The 25243-nt window shown below is 43.8% G+C and overlaps 2 pseudogenes; both read right to left on the bottom strand.

The window, feature by feature from the left end:
- The window catches only part of LOC122125473, a 260765-nt pseudogene that overhangs the window by 173367 nt on the left and 62155 nt on the right, over positions 1-25243 (bottom strand).
- The window catches only part of LOC122125858, a 48007-nt pseudogene that overhangs the window by 3576 nt on the left and 19188 nt on the right, over positions 1-25243 (bottom strand).

Raw genomic sequence — 25243 nt, 5'->3', positions numbered from 1 at the left:
CAAGCTTTTATAGCAAAAGTCTCCATGAGAAAGGGCAAAATTTTACACAATGTTGCTGCAAGACTTCGTTCTTGGGTGGTCACCAGCTGGTCGCCTGATCTTGTTTTTTGGATGATGAGGTATGATGATAGGCACTTGTTCCAGGCTTTACCTCTATTTTTAAGAAATACAATTGGTTTCGATGTTTATCACCTATTAACCACTAACCAGAGCATGTGGGCAAGCTGCTGAACAGAAAGGCATGAAGTCTAGTACTTCATAGTTACTTTTGTTTAGTTTTATACTTTATAAGTTTCAAATCTTTTCTAAGCAATTGTGCTTCTTTGCCATTCTTTAGAGGGTCCCCAATTTGTGGCCCAAAATCATGATATTCAGTATACTTAGTTAAATCTGGCCATATATCAAATTTAAGCTCATAGTGTCTTTTCTGTAATCCTTTCACATAATCATTCATTCTTCTCCATAGAGGCCTTAACTGTCTCATAAGATCTTTCTTGTTCCTTCTTTGATAGTAAGCACCAAGGAGGCCTAGATCTAGCAAGTCTCTCAGTAAATGAAAGAGAGTAATAGGAAGTTCTTTCTCCTAAGTAGTTTTCCCAACGGTTGCGATCCTTATCATACACACCTGTTAAAGGCTATGGATCTGGGGGAAGTCTTTAGGGTCCTCTAGATAATGGAGGATCCCACCATTTTCCTCTGATAAGCCATTGCCACCTTCCATTACCAACTTTTTAGGAATGTTATTTAGCTTTTGGTCTAAATAGCCCTCTACAGCTTTTTTATCTACAGGATATCTATATGAGTCTATTGTATATGCTTTAGGATTAAACGGAAGTCTCCAATAGCCATACACTCTTTCTGCTCTAGCTGTGCCTACAGCTTCTAGTAAATCTCTTACAAACAATTCCTTCTGCTGAAGTGATGTCATGAAACCCCCAATACTTTTATATTTACTTATGACTTGTCTACTAGCCTCCATAAGAGGGGCTTTCAGAGTAGCACTTAACTCTGGTGAGTTAGTCATATTCTCAGGACACTCATCAGATGTTGGAGTCGTCAACACTTCCAAGAAAGATCCTTGAATAAGGGAACGTTGAGCATGAGTAAGTAGAACAAGCAGCAGGAACAGTAAAAGATTAATAGGCACTCATATACAGTGAAGAAAAGAAAAACAGGAATAGAAACACATCTTTCCCAGGGGTTTGCCAGCCTTTTCCAGGAAGTAGGCCTCTTTGAAGCCCCATCCTCAGATCTGAAAGCAGGTTTCCCATGCTAAGCAGACTCCACCGGAGTAGGCGTGGCATTTCTCCATCTCTGTCTCCTCCTTTTCTCCTGAGCACCCTCAGTTCTGCACCACCATCTTGTACAAATCCCTTTCCTGTCCCCTATGTCCTTGCCACACTGTGGCCGGACCCCCCGACTCTTGTTCCCCCGCCGCACACCTGCCAGCAATAGCTCACAGCAAGCTCCTGACTTGGCTTCATTCACAGCAGCAGCTTGTGACTATGCTCAATATGAAGGAGGGATGAGACATGCTCACCTCTCACTCGTGGGGATGACTTGAAGCTCCTAACAAAGCCTTCCAGGAAAAATGGGTTGTGACACAAAGGTGCGACTCAACTCATGAACCAGCTGGGAGGTCAGCTCCCCCCCACACCCTGCATGCTTAGCTTGGGGGCTTCAGGCCCCACCCCTTGTGCACCTCCTGCTGGTAGAGCATGCCACACTGTGGTTGCCATCCTCGCAAAAGAACCAGCCTGGAGAAACGCGGCCATTGGGATCAAAACAGCGGAACCCTGAAGGGCCAAGAAAGTCCTGTCCTGGGGAATTTTGGGGGGAAGCCCTCATGCCTGGTTAGATCTTGGAGTAACCATTGATTGACGCCTAGGACAGGCACCATCTGACTTTGTTCCTGGGTCACACCCAAGTCCAGCCATGATGGTAGCCACTATTGCACATTGCACACACCTTGCCTAGTCAAGTCCCTGCCAGACTGTATCTACCTTCCCATTGTTTCTACTTCATTAAAATCCCAACTACTCACTTCTTACAGCTGATAGTGCTTTGGAGGAGAAACCTTTAAAGCAGATGGATCCTTGTTATAATGACTTTTTTGGGGGGAGATTGGCAGTGGGAAATCAGTAGTGGAGCTTGAACTCAGAGCCTGGGTGCTGTCCCTGAGCTCTTTTACTCATGGCTAGTGCTCTACTACTTGGAGCTTAGTGCCACTTCCAGTTTCCTGGGGTCCCTGCACCCTGGGATCCCGGCCCCAAGATGCACAAGCTAGCTGTCAGTACCCAGAGTTTTCCCATATGGCCAGCACAGAGAAAAAGATATGAGCTGGAGGTGGGTGGGGGAGCACTGTGTGACAGGGCCACTCTACACCCCTCAGGGAGGGGAGACTGAGTCCCATCCTGTGCAACACAGTGGCATGCAGATTTCCTGCTCAGGTACAGCTTACACTCTCAGCACTGTTCTCTGCCAAAAATCCTTTTCTATCGGTTCAGACTCGGTTCAGCTACTGCCTCCTGGAGCCTTTGCAGGCTTCCCTCCCCCAGCCTGCCCCCAACCACCGGCCCCTTGCCCGGCTTCCACCCGAAGACAGCGCCAAGCCCAGCCACAGTCTCAGGCCTCAGGGCTGGGCAGGGGAGGCTGGGGCACCGGCAATCTCAGAGATTCTTCCTTTCTGACCTAGGACTCACCACAGGAAGAGAAGCACCCAGGCTCAGAGCACCACCTACAGAACAGCGACACTACACTGCTGTCCTTTAAGATGCCAGCCTGGCATTTTGCTCTAGTCCACAATCATGCTGCAGTAATCACTCACAAAACCAATCTTGCATGTTCTGCAGGTGTGAGGCCGAGGCTTTTGCTTTTCTGTGTGGACAGCACCACGTTTTCCCATAGACGGCTCCTGCCACATGCGACTGGAGAAGCTCCCAGGCAGCAAGTACAGAGAAGAAGGAACTGAAAGCCACTTGGGACTCTGACCCCAAGTGTCTGGATTCCCTGGCAGCTCTTGGTCTGAAGCTTCCACATTGCCCCCATTCACTGCCCCAGTTCTTTCCATCCAGGCAGGCAGAACATTGTCTGATGAGACTGTCCTCACAGCCGACACTTATGTGTTGAATGGACTGAATTATCTCCATGTCTCTAGTATGAGTCACATGACTGTTTCCACCTTGCAGAGCTCAAGGCAGGTCTCAGGCTGGGGACCTCACTCCGGGTCTGCAGCTGTCTTCCAGCAGACTTCCGAGAGGACATCCTGCCTCCATCTTCTTCCTCAGCCTTCCCCTCAACACAGTCCTGCAGTACATAAAGCTTGTCTACCTGCACCTCACCCTCTTACCCCATTATCCAAGGCCCCTGCCGTGGGCTTCTCTTATTAAGGAGAAGCCATCTCGAGGCACCCCAACTGCACTGTGCCCCAAGAGTCCCCACCTGTAAGGAAGGGGAGGAGTTCACTTCTGGTCTTTTCCACTCCAAAGGCCAAGGTGATGGTGGAAAGCTTCTTGATGCTGTTGAGGTGAAGCTGAGGAGAGAATAAGAAGGGAGAATGTCAGTAATCCCAGACTCAAGGGAGCTCCACAGTGCTGGGAGCAGACGCTCAGCACACCCTCCATGCAATCCTCTGACCTGGATCTCACAGTTCAGTAGAAACAGCGCACTTTCTGAGTTCACGTAAGATCACATATGCTTCTCACCACTGGCTACTACACCACATACTCCACTTAGTAGCTGCGGCTGCATAGCATGCTCTGGGCACGGCCCTAGACAAGGCACACACACCTGAGACCTCACTGAACCCTCAAAGCAATCATACAAGGTGTGAAGCTGGCTCACAGCGTCAATCCTGTGAGGCGCAGCACAAGGCAGAACCTCTTGCCAGCTGACAGAGCTAAGAGGATGGTTGGCAGAGCAGGCATTTAAACTCAAGACGTGACTTACGGTGATGATGAGAGAACAAACAATAGGATACTATTACTACAAAAGCAAAAGTCATGTAGGCTGATGCACACTTGTAATCCCAGTATTCAGCAGAGTGATGTGGAAGAATCGTGACTTCAAAACCAGCCTGAGGTACATAGGAAGATCTTTTCTCAAACTAACAATGACAACAGAGGGGCAACCTCAGCCGTGTTGTGGGCAGCACCATGGGTGAACAGAAACCCAAGACTGTACAGGTGGGTCTGGGTGCACAGTTTCTTGCTCATTAACTCCCTCCGGAATGCAGGCCATAGGACCAGAGCTTTGTTTCAGAAGAGGGCCATGGTAACTACTGCGCCCAGCATTTCCATCTCAGAGCCATGGCAGTAGAACCCTGATCAGTGTCAGATGGTACATCCCAACACCCGTTATGAGATGGGTCCAGCCCAATGTGCCAACAGAAGTGCCACAGGGTGCAGGTGGAGGTGCTGCTAGGCCCCCAGCCTGACCCTGTCTGCACCCTGTCACACCCTTTCTGCTTGATCATACTTTGACACAGTCTTCCCCATCCAATGAAATCTGCATTAAAAAAAGTACAAAAATGAGAGGAAAAAGCACAACATTAATCAAGTGTTGGAACTCCAACACACACTTGAAGATCTCTCAGCAAGAGTAGATGCAGTTAAGGAAGAAACCCTGAGGCTAAAATCAGAAGACCACGTTTTTGGACAATATATAGAAAACCTCATGTCTGCTTCTAGTGTTTTCCAAACAACTGAAATGAAAAGCAAAAGAAAGTAAGGGATTGAGTTCCGTTCTCATTTATCGAATTGCTGCTTCTCTCTCCTTCTCTCTCTCTCCCTTTCCTTCTCTCCATCCCTTCACCTACCCTCCTTCTCTCCCCCTTTAAAACTTGGGTAGATTCCAAACGTTACAGTACTTTTGTTTGTGGCTTCATTGAATTTTTATGAAAATAATTTCAAATCTAGGCAAAATTAACTACTTAAGAGGAGACTTCCATGAGTCTGTGTATTATGTTAGTCTAAGAAAATGTGCAGATGTGTAGTAGAGACTTTATAATTAGAATTGCATATATTTATGAAACTTGAAAATGAATGTTTTTTTGAATTTGCTTTGATATATAGGCTTAGTCTTTTATTACACGCTTACTTAGTAAGATATACAAGAAAATAACCGTGTTGTGAAAATGTGACCAAAATCATGTACTGAATGCATAGCTTTATGTATGTATCTGTTCACCATTGTGTGCCTCTCCTCCATCTGCCTCATCCTCCCCATTTACCTTCTCCTAAGTCAAGATAGTTTCACATTTGTAAAAGTATTTTGAGTAGTAATCACCGGACAGTAATCTGATCTCTAAGTCCTGAAGTTAACCAAAACTTGCCTAAAGTATGTCAGTTGTACCTTCTAATCATAAGATAGGACCAATGGTTTCTCTTTAATCATTTGAAAACAGATTTGGGCTATAAAGAGGATTTTATGTTGAAACTAAGTTATCAAATTGAGATCTGTTTAAAAACAAAGAACCAACTTGCTTTTGCAGGAAATAATGCACTTGCTATCTGAAAAGATAAGAATTTTGGTTATGGGCGCTGAAGGTGGCTCAGTGGTAGAGTGCTTGCCTTGCATGTATGAGTCCCTGGGTTTGATTCCTCAGCACCACATAAGCAAAAAGAAAAAAGCCGGAAGTGGCACTATGGCTCAAGTTGTAGAGGGCTAGCCTTGAGCTGAAGAGCTGAGGGACAACACCCAAACCTAGAGTTCAGGACCCATGACCGGCCCCCACCCCCTAAAATAAAGAATTTTGGTTATGTATCAATTAGAAGTAGAAAGTCTGGGAGGAATACACAGAAATAGGTAAAAAATAATGTGATAAATGTAGCAACCAATTCCAAATGTTTTCCCTCCAGATTTTGTATTATCTCTGCACGGAACAGATCTTTCAGGGAATATATATATATATATATGAAAATGGGTTAAGTTTGACTTATCTTACATATACCACATGCTATGCTATTCCAGCTCTAGGGTTTGGTGGCAAAGTTTATTTGTTGTACCTAGTCAATTAAATATTACCAAATTCCTTGAAGAGTGTACTGGTTTTAGAATCATGAATGAGAGAATTTTATATGTATAATAATTGGTAAGCTCAGTATTTTTATCTCACTCTGTAAATTCAACTAATTGGTTGCTAGAATTTTAGTCATTCTCATAACAATTTCTAAAAATTTAGCTCATAGATTCCATTTGGTAAAGGAATCAATATCAGAGGTAATATTAAGATATTATACTAGGAAACGAGATCCACTAATATAATTTACGGTTATTAGACTTGAACTACTTTAATCACGGGATAATCTTATGTGTTAGTATAAGATTTCATAAATGAGAGTTCTGGGAAGATGGCGGAGGAGAAGCTGGAGGCAAAAAAAACTCTCACCTAGAAAGCAGTTTTAGAGTTCCAGTGAACAGTCCTAAGCCAGAGAATCACACCAAGTGTGCCATCACAGGACAGAGAGTTAGGCCAGAGAGGGAAAATCCAGACAAGGAGACAGATTGAAGCTCTTGTCATCTGCTGCCGCTGTGGCGGCAGCGGCGGCACCAGTGGTACTGCCATTCCTGAAACAAAGACAGTCTGGGACGAAAGAGCCAGGCGTGGTGGGCGAGTGGATTCTACTCAACACCAGCAAGAACTGACAAGGAGCAGACATCTTCATCCTGCAGTTCGCAGACCAGAGACGACCCAGGAACCAAGACTCGGCGTGAGTAGAAGCCTGATGTCCTCACTCCTTCTCAGGGAGCAGAGGAGGGAAGGCCACCCCTCCCCCCCCCCCCCACGACCGGAGATCTCCATCTTGGATACTGATAAAGCTCAGCGGAGCTGCTAGCTCCAACTCAGGCCTTGGAATAAAACTAGGGTCATTTAGCAGGTCACAAGAACTTAATGGCATGACCTGCCAGACTCAGCTCCACCCAGGGAAAAGTCACCCAGTTTGGGTGCCAGCCTAGGAGTGGCTTTCTTCACCGGGTAATCAGAGCCAGAGGCTGACCCTCCCTTTAGTAGCCTTGACATCAATAAACAGAAACCCTGAGAGTGGCTCCAGGCTGGGCTCTGTGAGTTTCTCACAAACTAGCACCCAGGAAAAGCTACTGTTTGCTGAAAGGCCTCAACTCTACCCAGAACCTAGCCTCATCACAGCATCTCCAAACTTGAGGAAAAAGCCATCTCCCTCTTTTGTGATACTCAAAGCACATCCCCCTCCCATTGAACTAACTTGGGAGGAGGATCACAAAATCCTGGGTAAAGCAGAGCATTTTTCTGCCTGTCCAAACAAACTGACTTAAGAAACCAACCAAGCCACAGGACCACAAGCAGACCAGAGACTCCAACCAGAGACTGATTACAGACACAAGGGAGATACAGGATTTTTCCCAACCCTCCCCAAAATATCAAAGAACCTTTTTTCCCCTTTTTCCTCTTCTTCTTCTCTTTTTTTAATACCTTTTACAATTTTTTTTTTCTTTTCTAAAACTTTTTTTAATTTTTAATTTTTACCTTTTTTGGAAAAAAATATTTTCTAGTAATTTTTTCCCTCTCATAATCTTTATTTTAGGGATACATGCGTGTGTGCGTTTTTCTTTCTTTTTTTTAAAAAAATTTCTTTTTGTTTTTGCTTAGCTCGACTGAACTTCTGATCTTTTTTTTCTTTCTTCCTTATCCTTCTCACCTTTTCCTCTTTTTTGTTCTTGTTTATGGGACTTAATTGTTGCTCTGCACATCCTCAGATAAACCCGTAGTTGACTATTAGACCCTATCTCCCATTGTGTACACACTTAATCCACAAATTTATTTCTCAATGCAAAACTTCTGAGACTTAAATTTCTTAATAGCAGTACTACCTCTTTATACCTATATAATATTTTAAGTATTTTTATTTTTAAGTTTTTCACATCTCCTTTATATCCCTCCCCTTCTCTCATTATGTTCACGTTCTTTGAAGAGTTTGTTCTCAAATCTGCATATTAATAATTTTTATTTTTCTATTTTTTCTGGTCTCCTTTTCTTCCTTTCTCTTTCTTCTTGTTTTCTCTCTCTTCTTTCATCCTATCCAACCTATTTCCTGCTTTGAGACTAGGACTTAGTTAACTCTCCCTGTACCTTCCCACATCACTCTATTCCTATTTTTACCCACATCTCTCCCTAACTCTAATAATTTCTGGTTTACCAAATTCTTCTTTGCGGTTCATAGCCATTAATATATAGTTGTTTGATGTTGAATAGAGGTATCTGTTGAACTAGATTGTATCTGCAGACTATTGACTGTGCAAATTCAGACTTTGGTTGATGCTTGCCTTAAGTTAGTGTTCTAGCACAAAACTGGTGTTACTTTCATCCCAAATGGGCAGAGTAAACCAGAAAACCACAAGAAAAATGGCAAGTCCAGGTATCTACACTCCCACTCATGATAATCAGGGGAAAGAACAGATAATGAATAATCCAGAGGAGAGTTCCCAAATAGCTCTACAAACACTGCTGGCATACATGAAAAATGAAAAGATTGAAAACATACAAAGAACTCTGTATGAGAGTGATAGGGAGAGAGAGGAGGCAATCCAAAGGTTTATACAGGAATATCATGAGCGTGAGGAAACTACTCAAAAACTGATACAGGATTTGCATGAGCAGCTTGAGAATATTCAAAGAGAAAGGCAGGAATGGAGTGAACAGGCTGAGAACACTCAAAGAGAACTACAAGAATGGCATGAATGGGAGGAAGCTAAGCAAAGAGTAATACAGAAATTGAGAGAGCAGGATGAGAATACACAAAGATCACTAAAGGCATTCATGGGATCCATTAACAAAGAGCTGAAGGAAGTCAGGGAGACCACAAAGGGAATGCTGAATGGAACCCAACAGAAGGAATGGGAGTCCAAGGAAACCATCACCAATCAACTAAGTGATTTGAGAATAAACACTGAACACCAAATTAAGGAAGTAAAGAAGTCCATACAAGATCTAAAACAAAGCTTCAACAAAGAATGTGAAGCCATCAAAGCTGACCAATTAGAAGGAAAAGAAATAAAAAACAAAGTAGAAAGTCTTGACAGCAGGTTAGACCATGCAGAAGATGGAACCTCTGGGATTGAAGACAGCCTAGATATTATAGAGAAAGAACATACAACCATCCAAGACAAGTCCAAGAAATATGATAGATCTATCCAACACTTGGAAGACACCATCAGAAGGCCTAATCTAAGGATAATAGGTATAGAGGAGCACCTAGAAACAGAAGTTAATGGTCTAGGAAATTTGTTTAACAGGATCCTAGCAGAGAACTTCCCAAACATGCAAAAAGATAGGCCTATTCAGATACAAGAAGCTTTTAGAACTCCAAATAGACCAGATCAGAATAGGACATCCCACCATCACATTATAATCCACACAGGATCAACTCAGACCAAGGAAAAGATCCTTAAAGCTGTCAAGGAGAAAAGATTAATCACCTATAAAGGGAAACCAATTAGAATCACCTCAGATTTCTCAGCAGAGACAATCAAAGCAAGAAGAGCCTGGAATGATGTATGCCAAGCCCTAAAAACAAACAACTATCAACCAAGAATACTGTACCCAGCTAAACTCTCCTTCATAACTGAAGGCCAAATGAAAACCTTCCATAGCAAAGAAAAATTGAAACAATACATCTCCACCAAACCAGCCCTACAAAAGATTCTTAAAGATGTCCTACACATAGAAAACCAACAAGACCACAATAAAGGCCAAGAAACTGTACCCAAACTGAGAATCCAAGAACCATAGGAAGAACCCAGTGTTCGCAACCCCCAAGAAGGTGGATAACATGGCAGTAATTCCCAAATATCTCTCAATCCTATCTCTTAACATTAACGGACTTAACTCTCCAATTAAGCGACATAGACTGTCTAGTTGGATTAAAAAACAAGATCCTTCTATCTACTGCCTTCAGGAGTCACATCTTGCCCATGAAAACAAACACATTTTCAATGTTAAAGGCTGGAGCAAAATCTACCAAGCAAATGGCCCCCATAAACAGGCGGGAGTTGTAATCCTAATATCAGATAAAGTAGACTTCAAATTAAAATTCGTGAGAAGAGATAAAGATGGTCGCTACATACTAATTAAGGGATCTCCCCTTCAGGAGGATATTACAATTCTAAATATCTATTCGCCAAACAATGGAGCACCCAAATTTATCCAAGAAACACTACTTTCCCTCAAATCCCACATAGATCCAAACACATTAATTGTTGGGGATTTTAACACACCACTCTCCCCACTAGATAGATCAACTTGGCAAAAACTCAACAGAGAAACCGCAGATCTAAACAGCTGCTTAGATCAACTAGATTTAACAGACATCTACCGAATATTTCACCCAGCAGCATCAGAATACACGTTTTTCTCAGCAGCACATGGAACATTTTCTAAAATAGACCACATTTTAGGCCACAAAGCAAACTTGTCCAAATTCAGAAACATTGAACTTATACCTTGCATTCTTTCTGACCACAAGTGAATAAAATTAGAACTCAACACCAAAAGCCACTAAAGAAAGTCCGGTAACACATGGAGGCTGAACAACACACTGCTGAATCTCGAGTGGGTCATGGAAGAGATTAGAAAGGAAATTCAAATGTTCATGCTATTCAACAAAAATGAGCACACAAATTACCAGCTCCTCTGGGACACAGCAAAGGCAGTACTCAGAGGCAAGTTTATAGCTCTAAGCTCCTACATCAACAAATTGGAGAGATCTGAAACCAACAATTTAATGAGACATCTGAACCTCCTTGAAAAAAAGCAGCAAGATAAACCCCAATCCAGTATATGGAAAAAAATAATTAAAATTAAATCAGAATTAAATGAATTAGAATCCAAAAAAACTATAGAAAGAATCAACAAAACAAAGAGTTGGTTCTTCGAAAAAATTAACAAAATTGACAGACCCTTAACAAATCTTATCAGAAAAAGAAGAGAACACACCCAAATTAATAAACTCAGAGATGAGAATGGAAACATCACCACGGAAACAACCAAGATTCAGAACATTATAAGGGAATACTTCTCAAAACTTTATGCTAATAAATTTGAGAACTTGACAGAAACGGTCCTTTTCCTAGCAAATATTGGCATGCCAAAACTAAACCAAGATGAGTTAAACCAGCTTAACAGGCCTATATCAAGCATTGAAATAGAAACAGCAATAAGAGACGTCCCACCTAAGAAAAGTCCAGGACCAGATGGTTTTACAGCGGAATTCTACAAGGCCTTCAAAACAGAGCTCACACCAATACTCCTCCAACTCTTCGATGAAATTGAAAGAGAAAGTTCATTACTGAACACATTCTATGAAGCCATCATAACCCTCATCCCAAAACCAGGCAGGGACTCATCAAAGAAAGAGAACTATAGACCCATTTCTTTGTTGAACATTGATGCAAAACTTCTAAACAAAATTTTGGCCAATCGACTTCAACAATTCATCCAAAAAGGGCTGAGAAGGTGGCTCAGTGGTAGAGTGCTTGCCTTGCATGCATGAAGCCCTGGGTTCGATTCCTCAGCACCACATATGCAGAAAAAGCCACAAGTGGCGCTGTGGCTCAAGTGGTAGAGGGCTAGCTTTGAGCTGAAGAGCTGAGGGACAGCACCCAGGCCCAGAGTTCAGGCCCCACAACAGGCAAAAAAAAAAAAAAATCAACAATTCATCCAAAAAATCATACACCACGATCAGACAGGATTCATTTCAGGGATGCAAAGCTGGTCCAATATACGCAAATCAATTAATATAATTCATCACATCAACAAGAGCAAGGATAAGAACCACATGGTTATCTCAATAGATGCAGAAAAAGAATTCGACAAGATCCAACACCCCTTTATGATGAAGGTTTTGGAAAAATTAGGAATCCATGGAACATTCTTCAATACAATAAAGGTTGTATATGACAAACCTACAGCCAGCATTATACTTAATGGTGAAAAACTAAAGATATTTTCTCTTAACTCAGGAACAACACAAGGATGTCCACTCTCTCCACTTCTCTTCAATCTAGTATTAGAATGCCTAGCTACAGCAATAAGACAAGATGCAAATATAAACGGGATCCAAAGAGGGAAAGAAGAAATAAAACTCTCCCTCTTTACAGATGACATGATCTTGTATTGAAAGAATCCCATAGACTCCACTCCCAAATTACTCAAGCTGATTCACAACTTTGGCAAAGTAGCAGGGTATAAAATTAACCCCCCAAAATCAATGGCTTTTCTGTATGCCAACAATGAGAAAAGTGTGGCTGAAATTAGGAAAGTAACTCCATTTGTAATAGCCCCTCAAAAAATAAAATACCTAGGAATTAACTTAAGCAAAGAAGTGAAGGATCTCTATGATGAAAACTTTAAAATCTTGAAAAAGGAAATCAACACAGAACTTAGAAAATGGCAAAACCTCCCATGATCCTGGATTGGAAAGATTAACATCGTGAAAATGGCAATACTTCCCAAGGCTATCTACAAATTCAATGAGATACCTATCAAAATTCCAACCTCATTCTTCAAGGAAATAGAAGACGCAATCCAAAAATGAATATGGAACAATAAAAGACCCCGAATAGCAAAAATGCTCCTCAACGGAAAGAACACTGCTGGAGGAATATCAATACCAAATTTCAAACTCTACTATAAAGCCATAGTAATCAAAACAGCTTGGTCCTGGCATAAGAACAGACCTCAGGACCAATGGAATAGAATTGAAAACCCAGAAATGAACCTACAGACCTATAGCCAACTAATCTTCCATAAGGGAGCTAAAATAATAGAATGGAAGAAAGACAGCCTCTTCAGTAACTGGTGCTGGCAAAATTGGTTAACTACTTGTAGAAAACTAAAGCTAGATCCTTATATTTCACCCTGCACCAGAATCAACTCCAAATGGATCAAAGACCTCAGAGTCAAAGCAGACACTCTGAAAATATTACAGGATGGAATAGGAGAAACCCTAGGTCTCCTTGGCTCAGGCCGAAATTTTCTTAATAGAGACCTGGAAATACAACAAATCAAAGAAAGGTTGGACATATGGGATTGCATGAAGTTGCAGAGCTTCTGCATGGCAAAGGACATAGCTAGCAAGATCAATAGAAAGCCCACAGATTGGGAGAAGATCTACACTAGCCATACAACGGACAAGGGTCTCATATCTGAAATATACTTGGAACTCAAAAAATTAAATCCCCCAACAACAAATCCTCAAAGAAACAACTGCCCAATAAATAAGTGGGCTAAAGACTTGAAGAGAAACTTCTCTGAAGAAGATAGGAGGATGGCCAATAGACACATGAAGAAATGCTCAACATCCCTAGCCATAAAAGAAATGCAAATCAAAACAACATTGAGATACCACCTCAACCCAGTTAGAATGGCTATAATCAAGAACTCTAACAACAATAGATGCTGGAGGGGATGTGGACAGAAGGGAACCTTACTTCATTGTTGGTGGGAGTGTAAACTTGTTCAACCACTTTAGAAAGCAATATGGAGTTTCCTGAAAAGACTTCACATAGACCTCCCCTATGACCCAGCAATCCCACTTTTGGGCATTTACCCAAATGTCTACAAACAAGACCACACTAAAGCTACCATCACAACAATGTTTATTGCAGCATTATTTACCATAGCTAAGATATGGAACCAACCCAGATGCCCCTCAGTAGATGAATGGATCAAGAAAATGTGGTATATATACACAATGGAATTCTATGCCTCCATCAGAAAGAATGACATTGCCCCATTTGTTAGGAAATGGAAAAACTTGGAAAAAATTATATTAAGTGAAGTAAGCCAGGCCCAAAGAAACGTAGGTCCCATGGTTTCCCTTATTTGTAATATCTAGTATATGTATGAGTCAAGCGGAAAAGGTCAGATAATGTGATGTCAGGAAAATGAACCCTTAGATGTGTATTTTAATGTTTTTTTCTTTCATGCATGTGTTTCTAACACATTTATAAGATTATCTCTTTGTTGCTTTGTATGTCCCTCCCCCACAGTATAACCCCTGCTTTCACTATATTTGATATAGTATAACTTGTGGAGGAGATGGGGAAAAACCAGTTGTTTAAGGATACAGGTGGACCTGTTGCAACAATGAGAAGTACAAGTTGTCATGTCCAAAACGAGCTTTACAACGTTGGTGCGGGGGGGGGGGGGGGCGGGGCCGGGGGGGGGGGGAAGGAGAAGGATTGGGATTAGGGGGGGAGGGGGGAGGCTGGGAAGGGATGTGAAGGGTAAACAAAGGAGGAGGCTGCAATGCTTGGTAAGAAATGTACGCATTATCCTGCCCATGTAACTGTAACTCCTCTGTACAGTATGTTCACAAATAAAATTAAATTAAATTAAAAAAAAAAAAAGAAAATGTGGTATATAAACACAATGGAATTCTATGCCTCCATCAGAAAAAATGACATTTCCCCATTTGTTAGGAATGGAAAGGCTTGGAAAAAATTATATTAAGTGAAGTAAGCCAAGCCCAAAGAAACATAGGTCCCTTGGTTTCCCTTATTTGCAATATCTAGTATATGTATGAGTCAAGCAGGAAAGGTCAGATAAAGTGATGTTAGGAAAGTGAACCCTTAGATATGTATTGAAATGTTTTTTTCTTTCATGCATTTGTTTCTAACTCATTTATAAGGTTATTTCTTTGTAGCTTTGTATGTCCCTCCCCCACAGTGTAACCCCTGCTTTCACTATATTTGATGTCGGTATAATTTGTGGAGGAGATGGGGAAAAACAAGTCGTTTAAGGATACAGGTGGACCCGATGCAACTATGAGAAGTACAAGTTGTCATGTCAAAAACGAACTTTACAACTTTGTTGGGGGAGGGTATGGGGGGGGATTGGGTGGGGGGGCGGTGGGAGGTTGGGAAGGGATGTGAAGGGTAAACAAAGGAGGAGGCTGCAATGCTTGATAAGAAATGTACTCATTATCTTGCCCATGTAATTGTAACCCCTCTGTACAGTATGTTCACAAAAAAAAATTTAAAAAAGATTTCATAAATGACGTTAACTATATGAAGATGTAATAGTCATACTGCAATCATCCCTCTTGCATCCCTTTTGTGACCTAATTTTACAAATATTTAACATTGTGTTTCATTTCTGCTTTGCTGTTTAATAAAAAGATGTTTCACATACACACAATAAAGAAGATATAGCCTATTTCCATCACAAACTACGACTAGGCCAGGAACAAGAAGGAAATTCTATCATTAGCTGCCACATCTGTAGAACTACAGATCCCTGTGGAAAATGCAAGAAGTCAGACACAGAGAGGCAAATGCATGTTCTTGAAACAGACAAGAACAGGGCAGAGGAATTGTCAGCAAGACCTAAGGGTCCAGGTAAGGAAAGGAGTCACATGCAATGAGGTAGGCTAGAAACTCAGGGTGAGTAGTCATTGCTGATCCTCTCCTGAGCACAGTGAGAAATTTCTGCTTCAAAATCATCAGTGATAACCATGAAAATGAGCAGGGAATTAGAGAATGAAGCTACCTCCTCAGAACTGACCGGGCATGAAAAGAGATCACCCTGCTTTCAGTAATATGCATGAAATGCTTACCTCTAAGCTCCAAATGGGTTCTCTAGGGATGAAAACATTTTTAGAAAAAAATGGCCATTATTGCCAAAGAAATTACTGTACATAAATGTCTCATTCTATTTTCTTTCTTTCTTTCTTTTGTTCCAGTCCAGCAGTTTGAACTCTGGGCCTGGATGCTGTTGCTGAGCTCTTTTATTCCAGACTGGCACTCTACCACCAGAGAGTAGAAATAAGAATCTCATAGGCTTTCTTCACCAGGCTGGCTTTGAACCTTGATTCTCTAATATCAGGCTCCTGAGATTGCATCAGTACAAGGTTTCATTTTTCTTTTCTAACAGCATATATGATGATAAAACAAAAGATAAAAAAAACTGAGATGGGGAGGGCTGGAAAGGTGGCTCATTGGTAGAGTGCTTGCCTAGCATGCATGAAGCCCTGGGTTCAATTCCTCAGCAGCACATACAGAGAAAAAGCCAGAAGTGGTGCTGTGGCACCAATGGTAGAGTGCTACCTTGAGCAAAAGCAGCTCAGGAACAATGCCCAAGCCCTGAGTTCAAGTCTCAGAACCGGAAAAATATACGGAAGAGACACTTTGGGTAAGACAGTTTGGAGACACATGGCTTACACAAGTCTGAGGTTGTTTATAGACAATCATCTAGCATTGGGCCCCAGTGTCTCCTGCTGGCCTCTTGGGATCTAGTAGAGGTAAGCGACTGCACCACTCCCCTGTCCCCTGGAGAAGCACCCACATGAAAGTGAAAAGTGTCTTGATAATTGTCACATGGGGGAAAAGAAAAAGTTTACTGAGAACTTGGTTTGCCACCCCAGGTGTAGGGAAAATCACTGCTCCCGTGGGAGATGACCTCAGCTGCCTCCCTCCTGGACCCCTATGTAAAGAGCTCTCTGCAGCTCTGCAGTGACCATGTGCATCTCAGAAATGACCCGCCGTGCCACGGAAATTCTGAAACAAGAGGCCAGCACTTGTTTTCACTGCCACTGGAGAGACACAGCCTGCAGGAGAGACCCCAGGTTCCACACTGTGGGTAAGGGATCACCTTTGGAGCAGGGATTCTGGATTGAACCCAGATGGATGACAAAGCCACAGGGCAGAAATGGGCTAGGACAGTGAAAAGAACTGGGGTTCTAGGCTCCCTACCCCCAAGCCCTGTTGGTTCCTCACTTCTTCTTCCTCATATAGTCTGTCCAGGTTTATGACAAGTGAGGAGGAATCCTGATTGTCCAGGGGTTGAGAGTCACATCAGTGACTCTAGAATGGCATTTGAACCTAAAATTGCCCCTCTCATTCTTTGTCATCGACCTCCTCCATCAACCACACCATCCCCACTACAGACCTGGTTCATCTTCCTGGTATTTCTTCTGTGAAATGTGGGCTCCGTGTTGAGGAAAGTGTGACACCTGGGACCCAGTCCCGCAGCCACTGTTTTGAGATATAAGTGCATGTGACGCAGGGAATGTGTCACGCATGTTTCAAGTTTCTTTCTTTAGTCAGTCAGAGAGCTTGAACTTGGGGCTTGCCCATGTTCCTTGAGCCCTTTTTGCTCAAGGTTAGGCCGCTATCAGTGGGGCCACAGGTCTACTTCTGGTTTGCTGGTGCTTAACTGGAGAGAAGAGTCTCACAGACTTTCCTTCTCTGGGCTGGCTTTGAATTGGGAATCCGAGGTCTCAGCCCCTGAGTAGCTAGGATTACAGGCTTGAACCACTAGAGCCTTGCTTGTTTAGAATCTTAGATCTGATTCTACAGAGGAGAAATGTAGCCACCTTCATCTCAGAACCTGACTCACCTTCCCTTAATGCCATTTCTCCAGGTTCACCCATTTCCCTGAACATTCCATCTTCCTCTTCCCAATGGATGAATAGAATTGGATTTTTCCTAATACATGAGAGATAGTAGGACAGTATTTCCAGTCGTCTGAATGCTGAATGGAGAATGTTGAGTTCCCTTGGCCCCGTGCAGGCCTCAGTTTCCTAAGCCAGAGCCTCAAGGAACAGAGAGGATGGGAGATACCCATGTGTCTATGGGGGTGATCCTCTTAGGCCAAACTGTGGTTGGGTTTGTTGGTAATTTATCTCTTCTCTCCCATTATCTATTCCTGTCCTGCATGGGGAACAGAATGAGAGCCACAGACTTGATTCTTATGAACTTAATTGTAGCCAACTTCCTATGTCTTCTGTGTAGGGGTTTTCCCCAAACCATGGTGGCTTTGGGCTGGAGAATTTTCTTCAATGATGTGGGGTGCAAAATGGTCTTCTATCTTCACCAAGTGGGCAGGGGGGTGTCGATCAGTAGCACTTGCTCCCTGAGCCTCTTCCTTGATGTCAGCATCAGTCAGGGGGACTCCAGGTGGACAGGGCTGAAGGGGAGAGCCCACAAGCACATTGTCTCTACCATCTACTTCAGCTGGGGGGTCTCCCTCCTGGTGAGCATTGTTTGTCTTATGTATACGACCGGACCCAAAGCGCACAACAACATGACGAGCTTAAAGGCCTATGGATACTGTTCTGCAGTGCGTCACGATCTAGCTGCTGATGTGCTGCACAAGGCCATACTCTCGGGGCCTAATGTTCTGTGTCTGGGGCTCATGCTCTGGGCCAGCAGCTCCATGCTTTTTGTCCTGTACAGACACAAGCAGAGAATGCGACACATCCAGAGGATCAGCGACTCCACCAGAGCCTCTCTCGAGTCCAGAGCTACCATAAGCATCCTCCTCGTGATGAGCACCTTTGTCTCATTTTATACCATGTCCTGCATCTTTCAGATTTGCTCGTCTGTGATTTACAACACCAGCCCTGTGGTGCACCATATGTCGGTGTTTGCTATGGGCTGTTTCCCATCCCTCAGCCCTTTCCTGCTCATGAGCAGACATTCCACTCCCTTCAGCCTCCTCTTCACCTGCACAAAGAAGAAGAAAGTGGTCCTCCCCTGAGGACCACCAAGCTTGCAACTCTGCTGAGCTTTGCTTGGCCATTCAACAATTTCCACACCTAGATAAAAGTCATCTGCTGAGAGATAGAGGTGTGCACACATGTCCACACATGCGCTTTTGTGTGCTATATATCTCTGTGTGTGTTCATCTGTCTCTATTGTGCTGGCCTACAAAATTATATGAAAGTGGAAATGTTAGATTTTAAAATAATGCTTATTAGGTCATGTTAACTACTTCCAGAGAATCTGCCCCATTAATTGGTAGTCTTGTCAAATTCAAGATATACTGGATAAACTCACCTAACATGTGTTCCTAATTCCATTTTGAGTCTTTGATTTCTTTCTTTCTTTCTTTAATAGTTCCCTATGCAATGAAGTGAATCATTCCTAAAGCGCCTTCTGTTCTGGAGAAGAAAGTAGTTGGAAAGAAAATATCAGCTGGCAATTATTTCTAACATATTTATAAGATAATTTCTATGTTGCTTTGTATGTCGTTCCCCCACAATATAACCAATGCTTTTACTGTATTTGATGTTGGTATAATTTGTGGAGGGGAAGGGAAAAAACAAATCTTTTAACTAGGGATACAGGTGGACCCATTGCAACAATGAGACATACAAGTCATTATGTCGTAAAACGAACTTTACAACTTTGGTGTGAGGGGAATTGGGTTGGGGAGGGTGAGAGTATGGGAAAGGATTGGAAGGGGAAACAAAGAGGATGCAACAATGGTTGATAAGAAATGTAGTCATTATCTTGCCCATATAATGGTAACTCTTCTGTAGAGTATTCTCACAATAAAAAAAAGAAAAAGAAAATAGCAGCTGGGTGTTGGTGGTGGATGCCTGTGTTCTGAGTTCCTGAGAAGACGAGATCTTAGGATCACAGTTCAAAGCCAGTCTAGGCAGATAGCCCTCTGAGACTCTCATCTCCAATAAACCACTAAAAAACAAAAAAAGAACAAAGGAGGAGGCTACAATTCTTGATAGGAAATGTACTCATTATCTTGCCCATGTAATTGTAACCCCTCCGTACAGTATGTTCACAATAATAAAAAAAGAAGAAAAGAAGAAAAAAAGAAAAAAAAGATGGAAGTGGTGCTGTGGGTGAAGTGGAAGAGAGCTAGCCTTGAGAAAAATCATCCCAGGGACTTAACGGAGGCCCAGAGTTCAAGCCTCAGTCCTGGCACAAAGAAGGAAAGAGAGAATCACGGACACAGACACACAGACAGACAGAGACAGACAGAGAAGAGAGATGGAAAGCCAGTAAAGAAGAAGGAAGGAAGGAAGAAGGAAGGAAGCAAGGAAGGAAGGGAGTCCTGCTTGTGTAGCTCTGACCACAAACATCAAGGCTCTTTCCTGACAGTTACTCCCTTAATCTTGTCTGTGCTTATTTCTTCCACATAATTTATTTTCACAACTCTTTATTTTCCTTGGCGGTCTATGTTACAAATCTCTAGACTCTCTGCTAATTCAAAAAGGACATTAAGTGTACTTTGAAAAGCACATTTTTTAATGTAAAGTTGTTTTGAAAACACGAAGGCTCTTTGAGAAAGTCCCTTGCTTGTCTATTGTGACATTTCCTGCAGTGCTCCTCATGTCCCTTTTATGAGATCACTTTACCACAGCCTCTGGGGGACAGGTCAGGGCTGCTGTGCTGAATGACAGGCAGGGCGCTCCGACCCGGGTTCTCCACCTCCACCCTTTTCTTCTCTGGAATGAATTGCAGGGTGACAGAAAGCCAGAAGTAGCACTGATGTCCCAGAGAGAGTCACCAGCCCTGAGCACAAAAGCTCAGGGACAGGCCCCAGGCCCTGAGTTCAAGTCCTAGGGCCTGCACAGAAAAGGAAAGCAAGCAGATGGCAGGCCTGCCTCCAGGAACCATCCAGGGACTATGCCGGGTGTTGAGTGGACTGTGGGCTCTGAGCCAGGCGCCTCCTCCTGATCCTGAAGTTCCCACAGCCACCCCACCACAGAAAGGCTTGAACCACAGGCCTTGCCATCCCTGCACTCCCTCCCCCCACACTGGCTTTAGCCAGATTCCATACCTGCCCCACTCCCTTAATCCAGCCCAAAGTCATTCCACCCAGCACACGCGTGCTCTGGTCTCCTTGGGGAGCTGTCTGGTGTCATCATTAACCTCACACACACCTGGTCCTCTCCTGACCCCTGGTGTTCCTGTCCTCAGAGGTCCTCCCCATCTGTGTCACCTTGGAAAGCGTGGATGTGGACTTAGCCTCCTGACCTAGGTGCACCGCGTGTCCTCCACCAGCTCCCTCCCTTCTGAGGGGACTCAGGCTTTCCCTGCCCCCACCCCACCCCCTCTCAACACCTGGTCCCCAGGAACACCCCACCCTCCAGCCATCTCACACTGTCTTGAGCATGATCCAAATCCAAGACAGTCCATGCGCCGAGCTTCCCCTCCCCTGCAGCACTCAGCAATGCTCCACATGCCTCTTTTTTTTGCCTGGCTATATGGCTTGAACTCTGGGCCTAGGCGCTGTTCCTCAGCTCTTCCACTCAAGGTTAGGCTCTGCACCCCACGCACCCCTGCAGTCTACTGGAAGCACACCCGCCTGTCGTCACGCTGACATGCAGCCCTGCCTGGACTCGTTACTTCTAGAGAGTTCGCACTTTCAGGACGTCTCTCTCCATCTGTGTCTCCTTTCTTCCTGTGCACCCTCAGTTCTGTACCACCATCTTGTATGAATCCCTTTCCTGTCTCCTGTGTCCTTGCCATGCCGTGGCCACACCCCTGACTCCTGCTCCCCTGCCGCACACCTGCTGGCCAGAGCTCACATCCAGCTCCTGACTTGGCTTCATTCACAGCAGCACCTGGTGACTATGATCAATATGAATGAGGGATGAGACATGCTCACCTCTCACTCGTGGGGATGACTTGAAGCTCCTGACAAAGCCTTTCAGGAAAAATGGGTTGTGACACAAAGGTACGACTCAGCCTGTGAACCGGCTGGGAGGTCAGCTTCTCCCCCCCACACCCTGCATCCTTAGCTTGGGGGTTCTGGGCCCACCCCTTGAACACCTCCTGCTGGTAGAGCAGGCCACAATGTGGTGGCCATCCTCACAAAACCACCAGCCTGGCGAATCATCTTCCATCGCAATCAAAACAGCAGAATCCAGAAGGGCCAAGAAAGTCCTGGGGAGGTTTTGGGGGGAAGCACTCATGCCAGGTCAGATCTGGGAGTAACCATTGACTGATGCCTAGGACAGGTGCCATCTGACTTCTGTTCCTGGGTCACACCCGAGTCCTGGCATGATGGTGGCCACTATTGCACACTGCACACACCTTGCCTTGTCAGGTCCCAGCCGGACTGTATCTACCTTCCCATTGCTTCTACTTCATTAAAATACCTAACTACTCACTTCTTACAGCTGATAATGGGTTAGCGGAAAAACCTTTAAAGCAGACGGATCCTTGGTATAATGACTTTTTGGGGGGAGGGAATCAGTATTGGGGCTTGAACTCAGGGCCTGGGTGCTGTCCCTAAGCTCTTTTCCTCATGGCTAGCGCTCTACCACTTGGAGCTTAGTGCCACCTCCAGTGTTCTGGTAGGGAATTGAAGAGTCTCCTGGACTTTTCTGCCCAGGCTGGCTTTGAACTGTGATCCTCAGATCTCAGCCTCAGTCGCTAGGATGACAGGTGCAAGCCACAGGTGTCCAATGTCTTACTCTTCAAATTGTCCAGGACTGGTTGAGCCACACTTGCAATTATGGGTGGAATGCAATGTGGGCATGGTGCATGATCTTTCAATGCATTGTTGAAATTACTTGTAGGTATGTTATGAAATATTTTACATCTGTGCTCTTCAAGGAAATAGGTGTCTAATCTTGTCTCTAGTCTGTTCTCATTTTTGTATGAGAGGGAGTTTGGTAGCCTTCTTCCTTTCCTAGTTTTTGAACCTGTCTGAGGGACATTGGTGGTAACTCTGAACACCTGGTGTATCCCATCACTGAATCATCATACTGCTTGATTACAAATGAAGTTAGGTGATTAAAGTCACCTTGGATCAAACCTGATTGGTCAACGTGCAAAGACTGAATCCATTCCTTGTATGTTTTCTAATGTGTTGGACTAATTTTCTAATATATCCTCCAGTGACAATTTGAATTTAAACTGTTATGATATTCTAGTTTTCTTTTTTTTTTTTTTTTTTTTGTCGGTCGTGGGGCTTGAACTCTGGGCCTGGGCGCTGTCCCTCAGCTCTTCAGCTCAAGGCGAGCGCTCTACCATTTGAGCTACAGCGCCACTTCCGGTTTTCTGGTGGTTTATTGGAGATAGGAGTCTCATGGTCTTTCCTGCCCGGGCTGGCTTTGAACTGCGACCCTCAGATCTCAGCCTCCTGAGTAGCTAGGATTACAGGCGTGACTTCCTAGTTTTCTTAGTTGATGCCTTCACTGTTCTTGGATGAAGGCTTGTCAGTCTTAGCTATCAAGAAAACTTCTTACATTCACTGATTTTTTTTTTGTCTGTCCTGAAGCTTGAACTATGGGCCCAGGCACTGTCCTCAGCTCTTCAGCTCAAGGCAGGCACTCTATCACTTGAGCCATAGTTGCCACTTCCAGTTTTCTGGTGAGATGAGTCTCATGAACTTTCCTGTCTCGGCTGGCTTTGAACAATGCTCCTCAGATCTCAGCCTGCAGAGTAGCTAGGATTACAAGTGTGAGCCCCCAGGCCTCCGCTTCTTTCACTGATTTTTTTTACATTGTTCATTTAACCTCCTTTTTTTTTCATTTTTACCCTTATTTGTGTGTGTGTGTGTGTGTGTGTGTGTGTGTGTGTGTGTGTGTGTGTTTATGTGTGTGCCTGTCCTAGGGCTTGAACTCAGTGCCTGGCACTGTTGCTAAGCTTCTTTAGCTCCAGGCTAGTGTGCTACCACTTGAGCCACAGCTCTGCTTTGTACATTCTGGGGATAGTTTATTGAAAATGAGCCTTGTGGGGCTGGGAAGGTGGCTCAGTGGTAGAGCTCTTGCCTTGCATGCGTGAGGCCCTGGGTTTGATTCCACAGCACCACATAAGCAAAAAGAAAAAAGCCAGAAGTGGCGCCATGGCTCAAGTGGTAGAGCACTAGCTTTGGGCTGAAGAGCTGAGGGACAGAGCCCAGGCCTAGAGTTCAGGCTCCACGACAGGAACCAAAAAATAAAAAAATAAAAAAAAAATAGAAAATGAGCCTGGTGGACTTTTCTGCTGACTTTGAACCATAATCCTCAGATCTGAGCTTCTGGAGTAGCTCTGATTAGTGGTGAGCAGCCATCAGTGTCAGGCTGGCTCTATCTTGATTTTTATGATTATCTCTCTATCCACTGTTCTGGGTTTGCTTTTAGACTGTGCTTTGTTGTTGATGACATTTGAAACACCTGACTTTTTTCATGCCAGGCCCAGATAGCTGTAAATTCCCTCAGAGAAGCTTTTGCTGCATCCCAGATGTTCTGGAAAGTTGTGGTATGGCTTTGATTTTTGATTTTGTAAACTTGTTCCTTCATTTGATCCTTAAGTCTTATGACTGACTTTGGGCTGGACAGCCTATCACTTGGTGAGAGGGATTTCGTAAGAAAACATTCTAACTTGGTCTGGACTTACTGGTCCATGGCATCCAGTAGTACTAGTTCATGAAACTGGGGCAGCAGTAGGCATCTATGTGCTGGCTCGCTGTCAGCAGAGGGTGACAGTCTTTATCTCATCAACCTAGCTTGGGTTTGATGTCTCTCCTGCTCTCGTGGGACAAGCAACTGGGGCTCCCTTTCAGGTCAGTTCCCATTTGCTTGGGACAGTGTTCCACCCTGAACTTTCAGTTTTCAGGCTTGGCTGGTGAAGTGTCATCTCTATGCAGTGTTGGTTTATAACTGGGCCAGGCCAGCTCTCCCTCCTAGCTGACAGGCACAAGGTAGAGCTGAGTCACTGCTTTACAATTCAGGCAGGTATATACAGATCCAGAAAATACTGTCAGCTTTATGTTGTATATCAATTTCCCACCACCAAATAGCTCCAAATTTTTAATATACTTTCTATTGCCGTCTACTCCTTTCTATCTTGTATATTTGTCTGTTCTCCTAAAAAACAGCTTTCCATGAAGAACAAAGCATGGCAACTGCAGGAAAATGGATGGAACTGGAATTCATCATACATCTTGGGAAGGAAAACAAGCCAGACAAGAAATGTAAATCTGTTTTTCTCTGGTAGAATCCAGACTTTAAAAGACAAAAATCTAGCCTCATGCCGATGGCTCACTATTTTCATCCAAGCTACTCAGAAGGCTGATATATGAGGATCATGGTTCAAAGCCAGCCAGGGCAAGAAAGTCCATGACACTCTTATCTCCAATAAACCACCAGAAAACCAGAAGTGAGACTGTGGCTCAGGTGGTAGAGCACTCGCCCTCAGCTGAAGAGCTGAGGCACAGGAACCAGGACCAGAGTTCAATCCACATGAGAAACCAAAAAAAAAAAAAAAAGCTATAAAGCTCATAGTGATGTCCTCAACCACAGCGGCCTTGGGCATGCTTGAGGTACCCAGTGCGAAACTCAGACTTTGAGACAGTGCTATGTGCTCATCAAAAAAATGGTTGATTTTCCCAGGGCAGGGGTGTGGCTCAGTGAACAGTAAGAGGACTTGAGCAGTAGGAGGATGTGAATAATAGGAGGATGTGAACAGTAGGGCCTCCAAAGGCAGCCCGGGTCCTTAGCCAGCTCTGCCACAGCAGGCAGCATGC

This window comes from Dipodomys spectabilis, unplaced genomic scaffold, assembly GCF_019054845.1.
Source record: "Dipodomys spectabilis isolate Male_0828 unplaced genomic scaffold, ASM1905484v1 ptg000266l, whole genome shotgun sequence".
Lineage (NCBI taxonomy): Eukaryota > Metazoa > Chordata > Mammalia > Rodentia > Heteromyidae > Dipodomys > Dipodomys spectabilis.
Note: the sequence above shows the minus strand (reverse complement) of the source record. Positions and strands in the feature narration are given on the sequence as shown.